Genomic DNA, 14,999 nt, shown 5'->3' on the forward strand with positions numbered 1-14,999 from the left:
CACAAGACTTATTCTGAAATAACTGTGCTTAAGTGTGGTGTGTGTATACCCTAACACTGCAATAAGCACAAACTGTTTCAGCCTAACTTAAGAGCAGTGCCCTGGAGGAAGTTCTGTGCTCCAGGACTTATTCAGGACTAGCCAGTGTGTTTTGAATGCTTGTTCTATTCTCATCTCCATCACCTGCCACGTCTAAACAAGCCCTTAGAAGGTAATTACAAGCCTTCATTTTGATGTGTCCACTCAAGCTACAGTTAAGCAAAGTTAGCTTAAACTTGTTCTGTTTTCTTAACAGGCATTTTGATCCACTGCTTAGAACAAACTTTACTGAATGCGAGTTAGGTCTCTACGTAGATTAGTAGTTCATGGGAAGCATCCCACCATGCTTAAGGATGTTAGGTTTTCCTGCCATGCTGGGGGCCAGGAATATTGACCTTTGCAGCTGTTTTAGAAGGGAGCTTCAGCCTAGTTAAACCTCTGGCCTGCAAGGTAAGGAATTTTATGTCAACAGTAGGATCGGAGGAGAAGGTGGAATTAAGGTCTCCCAAATATCCCCAAATCAAGCTATCATCAGTGCTCTGTTTTATTGGTGTCTTCACAGAGGTTTCATCCCCAGTTCTTGTCTTGTGGCTCCTACTAGTTCACTAAGGTAACAACGGCCTTCATGCAGATATGGCTCCAAGGAACCAGTGTTTCCTCAAGGCCGCTGCTTTCCCAGGGCTTGCCTGTGGACTGCAATGCTTGAAATGCCAAGGGCTGCCAGCTTCTTATCTGGCAAGTGTTCACAGTGGTGGGAAATAAACATGAGGCAGATGTGACCACCTTCCTATGGAGGCATCTTAAAGTGGATACATGGATTTCTGCATCTCTCTCTTGTATCCACAATCCAGTCAACCTGATAAGAAATACCAGCTTTTCTCTCCTTCAAGTAACTCTCAATAAAGATAATTTAAACAGTTGTCCTCTGTATTTTATTTCTAAATTACAGAACTGATCACTTCTCTGGTTCTTTAACCAAAAATTTTGACATTTAAAAATAACATGTGATTCACATAATACATCATCTGTTAGCATGTGCAAAATAAGGCACTTTGTTAGTCCCAGGACTAACCTGGGAATTTTGGAGGAATACTAGGGTAGTTTAGAAAAAGCAGATTGTTCAAGCAGTTATTCAGTCTCTTTCGCATCTTTATTTTGTGTAGCAAACTAGAACAAAGGAAGCCATTAGAAGATGTGAAATTGTTCTTACTAGATGAGTGAACAACCTAAATAGTGATAGGCCTGTGAAGAGGTCATAAGCTTTGGGAGTAAGTTTTTAAAAATAATTTGAACTATATTTTAGTGTGGAATATTTATTTATAGCATTTCTGAGGCCACAGCTGTTGGTAGGTGGTGTTTTCTCAAGGAATAATTCATTTCTCCTTTGCTGAAAGGGAACACTAGTAACTTTCACCAAGCCACTGTCCAAGCCAGGTTGGGGCTGGGACTGGGACAGAAACTGGCATAGGGACTGGAAGAGAAGTTGTGCCCAGTTCTTCATTCCTGGAAAAATTGCAAACTTCTAGCTGAAATTAGAAGCTACAGTAGACTTGGAGGTAAGTGTTTCCAGAGTCTCCAACAACGTTCTTTTACCTTTCTCTGTCTTTTTTATAGTAATACATATTTGCAGCCCCCTGTGAAGGTTCTCCCCTGAAGACCTAGAGCATCTAATAAGACCAGTCAGGTCAGCCAAGGTAACCTCTTTGCACTGAAGGGACAAAATTGCACATGAAATTCTGCAACCCTTGAGCTTGTGGGACCCAAGTTTCAAAACCCTGTGTATTTTCATTTTTTCCTTCCTCCTGATGTTTGAATGATCAGATATGGAGATGCTGTCAGTGTTCCTGGGATTCACCTTGGGAAGCCAAGCCTTTGTTACTAAATATTTGGAAACAGACCTAAAATTATTCTCTCACTGGGGACTCATAACACAATCTGCTGCCCTGAAAATTCTTACACGAAAAAGCTTGTGGGACTGAGATGGCTGGGAAGCAGAGAAACTAATACAGCACTCTGGGCCAGAGGGAGCAAGGCAGAGCAAAAGCTAAAGCCCCACTGGGAAATTCATTAACTGCAGCTCCTACAGCTGCTGTAACTTCCTGCTCTGTCACTGTCTGGAGCTTTTCCTTAAGTCTCACTCCCTGAAGACAATTCCAGTGTCATGGTCAGGACTCTGAGGTTTCTCATCTGCTGAGGTGCTGCATCCTCACCTCCTCTCCTTGCTGGAGGTGACGGGTCTGGTCCCAGGGAGGCCAGGAACCTAATCACATGGGCACTGCGAGAGCTCCCTGTCTGTCACATCATTCTCGCAGGGGAAAAGGGGGAGTTATTTACCATCATCTTTGTGCTTTTGCTTCTCTCCCAGCCTACACTGAAAAGTTTCAAGTGCTCACAACAAAACAGGAGAGATAGTTACCACTTGCAGGCTGGTCCACACATGGGGGTGACTTTTCTAGCCCAACCTTCTGAGCTAGAGAAGTTTCCCCTTGAGCCCCTGTGCTGCATTGTCCACTTATAGCCCTATGAAAGCATCTTTAGTCCCGGAAAAGTAAGACACAAGGCCATATGCAGAGAGCACATATCCTAACACTCATTTCACCTGGGAGCGAAAGATTGTGAGAATATATGGTTGTGAACAGGAGTGGATGTAGGTGGTTAGGAATTTCTGATGCCTTGGGCAGAGCAGTGTCTGCAGGGAGCTCCAGTGCCCCTGTGGGCAGTCATTTTCTGTCAAGCACCTTTGACTTCTTCCCAAGCAAGAGCCGGTTGCACATGCATCTTTTTCAGACAGAAAGGCACCACACGTGGGAGAACCTCACCCCTTAAAGAGGACAAAGCAATGCATCAGTTGCTAAAATATGGCAACAAGTCTGTCCCAGCTTCACCAATACCCTGGTCTCTGAACAGTATGTCATGCCCAGTTGTACTATCAGCCATGTGCAGTGGTACCCTCGAGGAATGGCTCCAGATCAAGTTAAGTCTTTTCACGTGGCAACTGTGGTTGACCTGCTTACTTTTCACCGATTGCGGTTGTTAGGCCAGATCTGCCACTGCTTGTTGCCAGCAGCAGAACTAACTGAAAGGATTTCTCTTTTACTCTATTAATAGCCATCTTCTCATTAAATGGCCTGGCAGCTGTCTGAAGCAGACAAATTGTTGACTTTTCACCTGGTGTCCTTTGAAGGGGTCCTACTGCTGTAGTGTCGTATAGCTTTGCCTCTCCTGTGCCAGTGCTGAATTCCCTGGCTCATGGAAACCCAGCCATAAGCACAGGCTGCAGCTTCCCAGACAAGCAGAAGAGCTGGTGAAGGACAATTGAGATGAAAGGAACGAAAAGGATAAAGACTTGCTGGAGACTCTCTTCAAACAGAGCGGTGTGGCAGTACTGTGTTGTTAAATCACTGCCTACTGTTCCTCTGAGCATTCCACTGGATTGTTCCACCTACAGATTCCTGGCAAAAATTGTTATTTTTTCTCACACATTACTAAAAAAAAAAATTATTTGCATGTTATCTTAACTACTGGATCATCTTGTTTCTTTGCAAATCCTTGCTGCATGAGAACCTCTGCCTTCTTCCCTAGATAGTCATGCTGTGTTAGATCAAACTACAGATTTTCATCCCAGTCTAAGGCTTTGACTTTGTAGTTTGATTCACTTGGACACTCCTTTCAGCTTCTAAATCCACTGCACATGCCATCACTGTAGATCTCTAAGGAGTGAGTACGCTTGCAAAGAGCAGTGGTTATTAGCAAGTGCATATCCAAGGCATACTGGCATTTGAAAACAAAACTTGAATACAGAGAAACGGAATTTTATAGCTTCTACCATGCATGAAAAGCAGATCCAGCACACAAATACCACCCTATTCTTAAATCTGTATTTTTAACTGACTTTCAACCAGGTGTTTCCACTTTAATTTGATCCCAGGCATTCCTAGAGGTGATGTAAGATCCAGATCCACAAGGTAATAATGAAGTCAAGAGTTGAAAAATTATCAAGGCCTAATCTGGCAATTTAGTCCCTTGTAAATCATTGTGGTTAGTTATTGCAGGGTCCTTCTTACCAACCAAGTTCTCTTGAGACTTCGCATTAACTTCGCCACCTGTTTGACTGTCAAAGAGATAAATTTCCTTGAAGGGAATCTTCCACTCCTGACTTTATTTATGTCAGAGGGGGGCAAAAGGATAGATTGACTGGGAAACTTCAACAACAAGGGTCTACATATGCTGAATCAGGGATTGATGCAATTCAATTACTTTCTTTGATATTACACATAAGGTCCCAAAATGAAACATGTACAATTAAGAAATTCATCTGACCCATTTGCTGGACGAAAAGCTCTAATGAAACGTAGTCAATTGATGTTTTTTCTTCTTTTTCTTTCTTTTTTTTTTTTTTAATAATCAGACACAAATGTCAAAAGATCACATCAGAGTTATTCTGTAACCTAATACTGCATGTCTTTCAGAGCACCTGTGCATTCAGCGTCCCAGTGGCTAATACCCAAAAACTACATCAAGGAGTTTGAAAAAGCTCTTCTACTGGGAAATAAACAGGATAATAAAAATAGGTCAGTGGGATGGATCCTTCAGCCTGGGTTACAGAAGTAAACCATGAGTTAACTTGTAGGCTCCGAAATGTGCTAGTGAACTGAGCAGCTTGCATTTTGAAACAAAGATAAAGCAAAATACTTTCACAAGCTCAAGCTAGAGACTGTTATACAAACCATAAGCTCAAATTCCTTCTCAGGCTTTCTTTTCCTTTTCTCTTTTTTTCTTTTAGGAAAGTCCTTTGAAACAACTGAAACTTGAGTGGACTAGGAGTAAAGAATAAAAAAGAGATTTTAGATTTTAAATCTGTTATTTCCTCACACACCAGTTGCTTATGACAATATTTTCTTGAGTTTCTTACATTTGGAATGACATTGCTTATAGTGTGGGCTTTGTAGTGAGGGGTTCTGGGTAAGGACACCCACAAGTCCCGTCCTTGCCTCCTCTCATTCAGTACCCCAATCTGTATCCAAACCAATAGCTTATTCTGTGTAAAATCTGCCCATGTAGCAAGCAATTTTCTATTGCTCACAGCAGTTTTCCATGTATCTGTCATAAGTGGCACTACAGTAAACCCATCCAATTGATGCTGCCTCTGCCAAAAGGCAAGAAAATGGCTTCTGCTGCTTCTTTACCCCATCAGTGTTCCTGACCACACAAAGCAACTAGTGTAAAGAAACCTTTTACCTGAATTTAGACAGAGTGTCTCATTTCCTTGGCTCTTTAGAGGGACTTTTTTTTGTTATTCTGTACTCTTGAAGACTGCTGGCAACAGTGGAAGGGAAGCTGTACCTCCATTGGCACGAGGGTAGAGAGGTCCTTGTTCGTCCAGGCTGGTTTACCTGCCAAGGCAGTGAGAATAACCAACAAGCTGCTCTTTATCATCAGGGGTTTTTCAAAGGTTTATGAGAATATGTGGGGTTGGGGGGGAGGGGGCATCCTTTCAGCCACAGAGAAGATCTGTATTCAGAGATGTAAACTAAGGAACAGATCGATGAACTGGCAGAGCTCTGGAAGGTGCTGTGAATAAAGCTGGGAATAAAAATGCATCTTAAGGAAAAAGTAACTGAGATGATATAGAGTTTAGGGAATACTCAGGATATGATTCAGAGATTTTTTTTCAGGGTGTGAATGCTTTTTATGTTCAGCTGTACAGTGGGCAATGCCAGGACTGTGGTCTTCAACACTGGTCCTATTCTCCCCAGTGGGAAATGGGAGAGAGGGAGGGAACCAGAACTGAAGCCCTTAAACACACTTTTTGAGGGCACTGAATATGTCTCCATGTGGATGAAAGCCTTTTCAGCTCACTGGGAACACTGTCAATCAAGTTGTCAGTGAAGGTATACAATATATCCTAGCACCCACTGGCATTTCTAGAAAAGATTGACAAGCTTTAGGTCTGGAATCCCAGCAGTCCATAGCCCAGAAGACCTTGGGCTGTTTGGAAACCGTTCACTGTGTTAAATTCATTACATTACTTTGATTACACTAATATTACTCTTTGACCCAAACTTTAACCAAATATGTGGAGCTGCAGGTGTTGCACGGGAAGCTGAAGACGGAGTCAGCTGTCTCTCTGAGACAATCCTGTTTACTTACAAAAAAATTCAGAAACTATGGTTTCTCTGGAGGTCTCTGGAGGTCTCAAGCTGCAGGTGACAGTCCTTTTGCTCCCTGTTTCACATTGCTGTCAGCCAGCACTCCATTCAGGATACTGCCTCTCCCCAAGCTTTTCTCAGAATCACATTTCTGGACAAATTTAGCAATACAGAAACCACCCAGACAGCATAGAAAGTGGTATCACACTGCAGCCTGTTTTTGGGGAGTAATGCATTTTTTAAACTCTCTGGTCACTGAATTTAAAATGAAAATACAGAATAAGTGACCAGAATTCATCAGCTTCCCAGGCAAGTCCCAGAACATTCAGCTGTGGAGCCACAGTCCTGCTTGTGCTGCCTCACCCGCCTCTGGCCCAGCTTCAGCCAAGGGAGGCTCTGGGGAGCTACCTGGTGGAAAAGGTCCTTTTGCAGACAGGGGTGGCACATCTTTGGCTACTGCTTCCTCCTTCAGTCAAAGCATTTCAGGTTTATTTCCTAGAAGAAAGACCCGTTCTTTGACAAGGACCCATTCTTCTTTCTGTTCTTGGCCTAAGGGCCAAAAGAACATTCAAAGCAAGCTGAGATGGGACAAGTGAATCTTTATACCCAAGGAATAAAAGGGGCTGGAGAGAGGGGTTTGCAGTTTTGCTTTCTTACTTTTTGCTGAAGTCATGCCCACCAGTCCTATAAGCCTTTTCCATTGTGTAACCAGAGATCTTCCAATTTCCAAATATTGAGCAGCTCAGGCAACTAGATGTCCCCAGCTCCCCGACAGATTGCTTGCAGTAGCAGATAAACAGCCAGGTCTGTGCAAGCATAGGGTGTCTTATGCCCAGGCTGCTCGGCTCAGGCAAATGTCCCATGCTACCAGGTTGGTTTTAAACTCTCTCACTCATCTCTTGTCTTTAGTCCCTAGGTCCTTCCTTTATCTTCATCTGCAAACTGGAACTAGTTATATCTCTACTGACCTGGGCAGGCAGCAGGTGAAACGTGTGGGAGACCTGTTGGTAGATGGTGTATTTGTGTATGTGCAAAACAACCACGTGATCTACAGCCAATTTCTCTCCACCATCATGTGCCAGTTTTCGGTGAGAACCACGCTTTGAGAGGAAAGCTGGGAGATTACTCTGGCTTTTGTGGGCCAGGAGCTTAGGAGACGGGTGAAAAAACAGGGAAAGAGGGATAAGAGGCTGTGATCTGATGAGAACTTTGGAGGACTGGGCTTGACTGGCCAAGGTGACAGGGACCCAGGAGGACAGGGAGGGCAGAGGGATTTGATAAGGGCAAGTGCCAGAGTGAACGTGGATTGACCCTAAGTGGAAGCCATCTCCTTGTATGTAAGTGTAAGAGAAGTGAACGGACTTGTGCAAGCAATTTATTCCGGCATTTCTTAACTGTTGAGTCCTTGGATCACTTAATTACAATATTTTTCACTGTGTTGATAAGGACATATAAAACATACACATGCTTAAGATATATTAAAATGAAAAAAAGACACTCCAGAGCTTCAAAAATAGCATTGGTCTTACAGAAAACTAATTAATCCTTTCCCAATCCCTCTTTCTAACTGTTATCTTTTTGAAAAATGATCAAGAAAGGCTATAAAAGATAAAGATGGAAAAGGAAGAGCCAATGTAATCAGAGTTGAACAGAAATTTGGGGTTAAGTCCCACAGGCTATTTTTAAAATATAACCCTATGGAGAGAAGATTTTGTGTGTTCAAAGGTATGAATTAATGCCATATGAGACCAAACTCTGAATTTCCTGGCTCATGTCAGACTAAGCCATTATAAAAATGTGTATAGGGGTGTGGGCACTTACAATTCATGCCTTTTGGCTATCTGGGATACACTTTTGTGTTATTCATATATGAAATTTAACAAAGAGCTTGGAAGAATAAAGCCTGGAGAAGTAAAACTTCTATTATAATTTGAATACACACACTTAATTGTGAGAAAACAGCCTAATCAGACATTAATTTTCCAAACACGTGAGTTTAAGATGATTTACTGGCAATCGGGTATGCGCACATGCACACACACACAGAGTTGCTTGCATCCAGCTTTACAAGAAATCTCGGAAAATATCCCAGTCTGCTTTACAGAATTACGGTAAGAAGAATGTGACACCCTTTGCCATTATGTTTGCTGCCAGTGATTCAGGCGGGGGTGGTGGGGGAAGGGGAAAGCTTTTGGCAGAACAGCTCAAGGTCTCCCTACACTTGAACTTTGAATAAGCAGTGACTGTATCTTCAGGAGAACTGTGGGTGTTAGAGCAGGACAGTGAGATAGAGTGAGAGTAAAAATACCTCAGCAGGGGTTTTCCTTCTGCTTTATGGAAAATGATGCAAAACCATTCGTGAGTTCCTTGTAATGGGAGTGAAAAGGGACACAGGATTATTTTTTTTTTGATTAAGGCAGACAGTAGTCATCATTCTTAGTCACAGCTATCTCACAGCAGCTGAGCAGCTTTTCTGTCTTCACCTGGCTTCATTGCTCGTCCTGTGCCCTGGGAGACTCTATTCCTGACCAGATTTGAGAGGGCTGTTTGGACTAGAGGAGCTTTTAAAAACAAAGTCTATTTCCTTGTGATTAATCCTTTTCTGGTTTCTGGTTTCTTTCTGGAGCCATCTCCAGGCAAAAGTGTGGGCAATTCTCCATCTACCAATACTGCATCTATTTCTCTGTCAGGTTTGTCATTTGTCTTTGCCCTGGAGGGACAGCTCAAGAAATGTCTGAGAGGGTTGGAGCCTTTCCCACCATCTTCACACGTGCAGGACTACCAGAAAGTGAGGGTTAAAGGGCAGCGCTACCCTGGTACAATTCGAGGGTCCCAACCTTTGCTACATCTGTGGGGCTTGGATAGTGAGCCCCTCCCAGGGCTTTGCTGGGGGCAGAGCTTCCTGTTCCATCTGCCCACCCTGACAGTGAGGGCTTCACTGCAGCCGGGCTCCTTAGCAGTATTTTGCTCCAACCAAGTTCCTGTGAGGAAGTAGTGAGCAGCAGAACCCCAGCCTGCACTGCCACCATACTTACCTCCATCCGTGCTTAGGTCACTGAGAAGACCCTGCTACCAAAATCCCCCAGTTGTTTGAAATGAGGGTTGAGGAACCCCAGCATGAAAGAAGAAACATTCGTGTCGTAAAAATCAGAGAAAAAACTGCATTGCAGACAGCACCCTGTGAGAAAGGCAGGTTGCCTAGTGAAAAAGCATAAATGCATTTACCTGCACACTCACAGGTACACCTCATTTAGACAATCAGAACCCACTGGGGTCTTCCTCTTCCTGCCTGAACTTAACTGAAGTATAAACTTGTTTTCCATATAGACTTTGTTAAAGATGTGGGCACTTCAAGTGTATCTGTCTCATGTATTATGACTAAACCCCATGTTTTACCAGCTCATACAGCCAGCAGAATACTCACTCTCCCTTCAGTTGTTGCTTGAGACCCACGGCTACTATCTAAGAGCTTCCTGACTGCTTGCAATTAAACTGTATCCCCAAAAATATTACTAAATCCTATCAAATTCTTCTCATATTTCCTTCCAAATCAACTCTACCCTTATGAGCTGAGAATTACGTACTATGTCTCATGGCAGGTTTTCAAATAACATACCATAACTGTGTTTGCCACTTGCTAGCCCTAGTAAATTTGATATTTACTCTGTCATCAGCTAAAGTGTGTTGGGCTCCTGTTGTGTGACTTTGGGGATTTGCTAAGGTTTCTATAAAACCCAGGCCAGCTGCAACAGTGAAGGCAGTTCACTTTAATAAGCTAATAAATACATTTAATGACCCTCATTATGTCTCACAGTGATATCTGGTATTAAAGTGCAAGTGTTAGCCCGAGAAGAATGTAAAATAGAAAGTCCCCTGCTGAAATGGTGCAGTCTGTGTGTGCATGTCTGTATACATAAACACACACACGTGTATAAACCCATTGGAAGGTTCCTATGGAAGAATGCTATGGCATTTATTTTTCATTAATTCTTGAGAGATTTCAGCTGTCTTTGCAGATTGAAAGAAGAAATAATTTTAAGTTGTCAGAGAGTAGGGTAGATAGGAGTCATAGGATAGACCTGTCCCAATAGAAGTGTGTCTGCTGGCTGGCAGACACACTGCACCCAGGCTGTGCCACTAGTGGGTAGCCAAAATAATCTCCCGTGTGTCTCCTTGTGCTTTCTAATGGATTGGGAGAGAAGGGTCTGAAACCCCCATGACTTTGAGCTGCCGTGGAAAAATTGGTCACCAAGTCCACATTGGGTGTGTGCACCCAGAGGCTCCCTTTGGGGCTGACAGATGGGAAAATAGACCAATTACCCTCTCTAACACAACCTGGAGATAATGCAGGTAGCAGAGGCACTGAGTCCACTGCACCCTGTGCGGCTGTTGGCTTTCTGGGCTCTCTCCTAAAAGGATGCCATAGATAATCCCCCAGGCCAAGGTTCTGGGGTGATCCTCCAGCCACTTGTGAGATCATTCTGCTTTGATGTAAGAGAAGGGGGCCACACCAAGAAACCTGGAGAAATGGAAGGTCCATGTATCATCTTGCTTAGCCAAGCATATATTTGCAGCAGAAAAAGCCAAACAGAAGCCATGATTGTGAGGAAAGGCAAAGGCCCCTGTGTGCCTGCACGTCATACAGTGAACGTCATGCAGGACACAGCACACCAGTAGACACCCAAGACAGCTGATATTGATTTCCTCCAGGAAATAGCCTGGAATTAGCCAAGTCAAGACAGTACAGCCTCAAGATGGACACTATTATCCCCAAGGGATAGCTCCCCTGCTCAGACTGCTATGGGCTCAAGCATAGAGCCAAGACTGCTGTTGGGAGGGTAGGGAGGTTTGACATTTCAGGCTAAGTGAAAACTATAGCAGGTTTTAAAAAATCCCCTTCCTGATCAGGCTCACGAGTTTGGATAGATAAAACAAAAGGGAGATGCTGTATGGGGAAAAGATTTAAAATAATTAAGTCAAAAGAAGACCAGTTTTTTATTTCAAAGTAAATCTTCTGGTAAACTATTCATCATGTAGTTGATGAATCAAATATGACAATCACTAGATCAGCTGGACCCAAATGTCAGCATCTATTCTAGGCATAGACGTACCTTTTTTATGTACAATATATATAAACTCATGAATTAACAGGCTAGTATGAATTTGAGTGCTACAGAAAGCAGAGGAGAGAGGCTTGAGTTGTTTCTATTGTCACCAGAAAAGCAAGATTATCTTAGAATTCCAAATATGTCCAATCTTTATTTTTAGTTAATATGTTAATCCGCTTAACAAAATCTCCCTCTCCTGCAATGCCCCTCTGCTTTCCTGCTTGCAGGTTAGAAAATGATCATGATTATAAAAGAATTCACTCAGGCCTTGTTTTTGGTCATTTTACCAGACACACAGAGACTTTTCTGTGTCAGTCAGGCATTATACTAGCACCGTGACTTTCCAAGCCAGACCATGTTTCTGCCACCTGTCTCCTGTAAGTGGATGGGATGGAGCACTGTGTGCCTTCCCACATACACTCTCTGCTCTGGGCTCTTCTCAGAGGCTTCAGAAATGCTGGGGTGAGTTCTGTGTTCCTTCATTCTCCACACACCATCAGTGTTTTCCCCCCATAGGGACCTCAGCTAACTTTCTAGCACCGACCAAGCCCTTTTTTGGGGGGCAGTGTGCATCTAATCATGATTACAATTTGCTTGGCTACTATGAAGGTGGGTGCTTACATCAAATACGCTGTGGGATTCTCTGATAGTGGCAAGTACAATAAGCCACACTTTTGCTTTGATCAACTATTCTCATCAGGAACAAACTGATCAATGATAGCTTTTGGAAAGAGATTTTGTAGCAGGTCAGGGAGATGGACGGGCTGTAAAGCACTGGACCACAGGGTTTCAGGGACAAAGGAAGTGTTTGGACAGCAGTCTGCAAGCAGGGAGAGCCAGAGATGAGGCTGGGACCTGCAAAATAAGCTGGTCACCCGGCAGCAGAAAGATTGTTCTCCTCAGAGTTCACTAGCACTGTTAGTCACCGAGAAAATATTGGAAAATGTAAACTACGAGTAAACTTCTCATGGGCTAGAAAGCTGATTCCCAGAGCATCCCCTGTGAACTGGAGATGGGAATAGCATACAACCACAGGCTCTGAAGTCAGTGACCCATGTTCAGTGACCCATATTCAGTGACATGGCTGGAGCTTCTGTGTCCCCAAGCAGAGTCAGGGGGTTAGAGCTGACTGTCTCTAACCAGCGTTGCTGTATTTTCCTTTGTCTTACCATAGAACAGTGTGACCACGTGCTGTGAGTCATCCTAGGAGGTTCTGTACTATTTTTCTTAGAAGCTCTTGTAGCAGAGAGAAGCTGTGAGAAGCACAAGCCTTGGAGGATCAACTTATGAAGGCAACAGAGGAAAAGACCAATCTGTTATAATAATAGTTTAAATCTCAGGTGGTTTCCTGAAGTGTGATTTTGTGAGCCTCTCAAAGCCAGTAAGCTCACTGGTCCTGTTGCTTGTTTCTGCTGTGGACTCTTCTGCAGATGGACATAGATATTACAAACAGCTATTTTCTCATTTCCAAATGCATGTGTGTGCCCTCACAGCATGGCGGTGGCATTTGGGAAGCCACTATAGAGGCTACTCTTTGCCAGAGTGTCAGGTGACTATCACATGCTAAGAAACAGAGAGGGAGCAACACCTCCCTGTTAGATTTTTCCTGTCATGTGTTACCAGGTAATACTCCAAAGCCTTGCAGACTGCACAGCAGCACTGATGATTCATCACTGCTTTAGGGAGTTCTGTGCTGAGCTGTGTCTAAACTCATCCCCGGTGTTAATGATTCCTGCAACGCTGCTGTGATTCATGCAATAGCTGTTGTGTTCCTTAAATGCACCAGCTGATGCAGCACAAGCACATGACTCTCTTAACTTTTCTTGTTTGGTTTTGTTGCCCTTTTTTATTTTTTTGAAGGGTTTCTCTTCCTAATGGATCATTGCAAGATAAGGATGGGTGTGGAAGAGAACTGAAATGTGACCTGGTGATGTTAGCATCAGCAGGCCTGCCAGCTCACTGTCTTTTACGGTGGGTGTTTCAGATTATTTAAGGACTTCTCAAACCAGAATAGCCACACCACTAACCACAGGAGAGCTTGGAACCTCGTACAGCCCCAGGGGCCACGTGCTAGCAAAAAGATAAACATCTCTGTTGGACATGACAGGATCAATGCAGAGCATTTCCTTCATGCACCATGAGAGGTTCACTTGCATTTTTCCACACAGAAATGTGCTCCCAGGGAGTCTCTGGGGGAATGCAACATACTTACAAAGGAGAGGGCCACATTTTAAAAAGATCTGGATGACGCTGCACCCCACAAGGGCATGGCAAAGCCATGGTGCCTGTTGCAGCCTGAGAGGAAGCAGTTGTGCATTGGTGAACCCACCTGGGCTGGAGTGGCCTACCAGTGCCCTTTTGTAGGAGAATCATAAACAGGCCTCATATTCCACAGAAACCTTGAGAGCTTTCTACTGTTCTGTGGGTTCATGGGAAAGTGCCATATCTTTTTTTAAAATAAATTTTCTTTTTTTCAGATTGTGATGATGTCAGTCCAGAAGTTTGAATCTCTGCCTGGCTCCTGCAGTCCCCATTAGCTTTGCTTTGGCAATAGCTGTACATTTGTTTTAACAAAAACAGACAACTCTTGCTGTGGCACTTCCTAGTGTTTTGAAACCAAAAGGTGCTTTTCCAAACACTTTGCAAGACAGAAGTCCTGCAACTGCCAAGGGAGCTAGAAGGGAGATGAGCAGGCAGCCAGATGGGTAGGCCAGCAGAAATGGAGGCAGAACTGGTACAATTCCATTTAGCATTTTAATATTTTCAACAGAAATCAGTCTCTCTCTATATATATATGTTTTCATCAGAAAGAAAAAAACATTTATCTAGAAAACTTTTAACTAGCTGTGGTGGCAGGGATGGTACCGCTGTCTGGGCCATAGGAACCAGAGGGGATCTTTCCCTTGTCCTTAATCAGCTCTGAAAGAAACTCTTGTAGATCACCAGACAAAGGCCTTGCAGCTCCTTCTATAGTCACGAAATTGCCTCTTCTGGACATACTACACACTGCATCATTGGCAGTGGTTTGGACTGAACCTTTAAAATTATGTGTCTGGTATTTCTGTTGACTAAGAACAGAGGAAGAAAAGAGCTTTTCATTACCGCTGCTCACAATGCTTTTCCCAATTTTTATTCCTCTTGATAACCTCAACCATTCTCTGCTCCCAGTTTAAAAAGAGTTGGGTGGATCTGGTCAAAACCACACTCCTTCCAACCGAACAAAGAGCTGCACTAAATCATTATGGTGACAAGAATATTCAGGCTGGGGATACATCTAGGGCTGGGAGCCCATTCTTTCACTTGAAATGGAAGAGGGGTATTTAATTTATTTGTATTCTTTTGAAAGTGTCCACTGAGATGACACAGGCACAATGCAGACTCAGCCTACATAACCCTGAATGACAAGCCTCCATATGGGATATGTAGTGAAACCTTCCTGCTCAGTGAAACCCAGATTATTTCACAGAATTATCTCCAAAATGAAAATTGAATGTTGTGCCAGACAGAAAGATCAAGGTGTGTGATTTAACCATGTCTGCCCTGCCTCTCCAGTGTTCTTACCCCACCTTAATTCCTCCTTGTATGCTTTCTGTCTTGGACTTGTAAGCCCAAGGTGTTGAGGGAGAAGAAGGCTGTCTGAACTTTCATTTCCTGCAAGGGTTTCCTGTATGATGTAAGAATGAGAGTGGGAGCAGCAAACAGG

The 14,999-nt window shown here is 43.5% G+C and overlaps 1 protein-coding gene across 1 annotated transcript in view; it reads left to right on the forward strand.

Annotated features, from left to right (window-relative positions):
- Positions 1–3,681, forward strand: part of RDH10 (retinol dehydrogenase 10 (all-trans)) — a 33,371-nt gene extending 29,690 nt beyond the window's left edge. Inside the window, exon 7 of the transcript XR_001874324.1 lies at positions 3,671–3,681. The gene's annotated coding sequence lies outside the window, so the exon portion shown is untranslated. The remainder of the gene's footprint in view (positions 1–3,670) is intronic.
- The last annotated feature ends 11,318 nt before the right edge of the window (positions 3,682–14,999 follow it).

The sequence above is a fragment of the Lepidothrix coronata genome, unplaced genomic scaffold (genome assembly GCF_001604755.1).
Source record: "Lepidothrix coronata isolate B3197 unplaced genomic scaffold, Lepidothrix_coronata-1.0 Scaffold36, whole genome shotgun sequence".
NCBI lineage: Eukaryota > Metazoa > Chordata > Aves > Passeriformes > Pipridae > Lepidothrix > Lepidothrix coronata.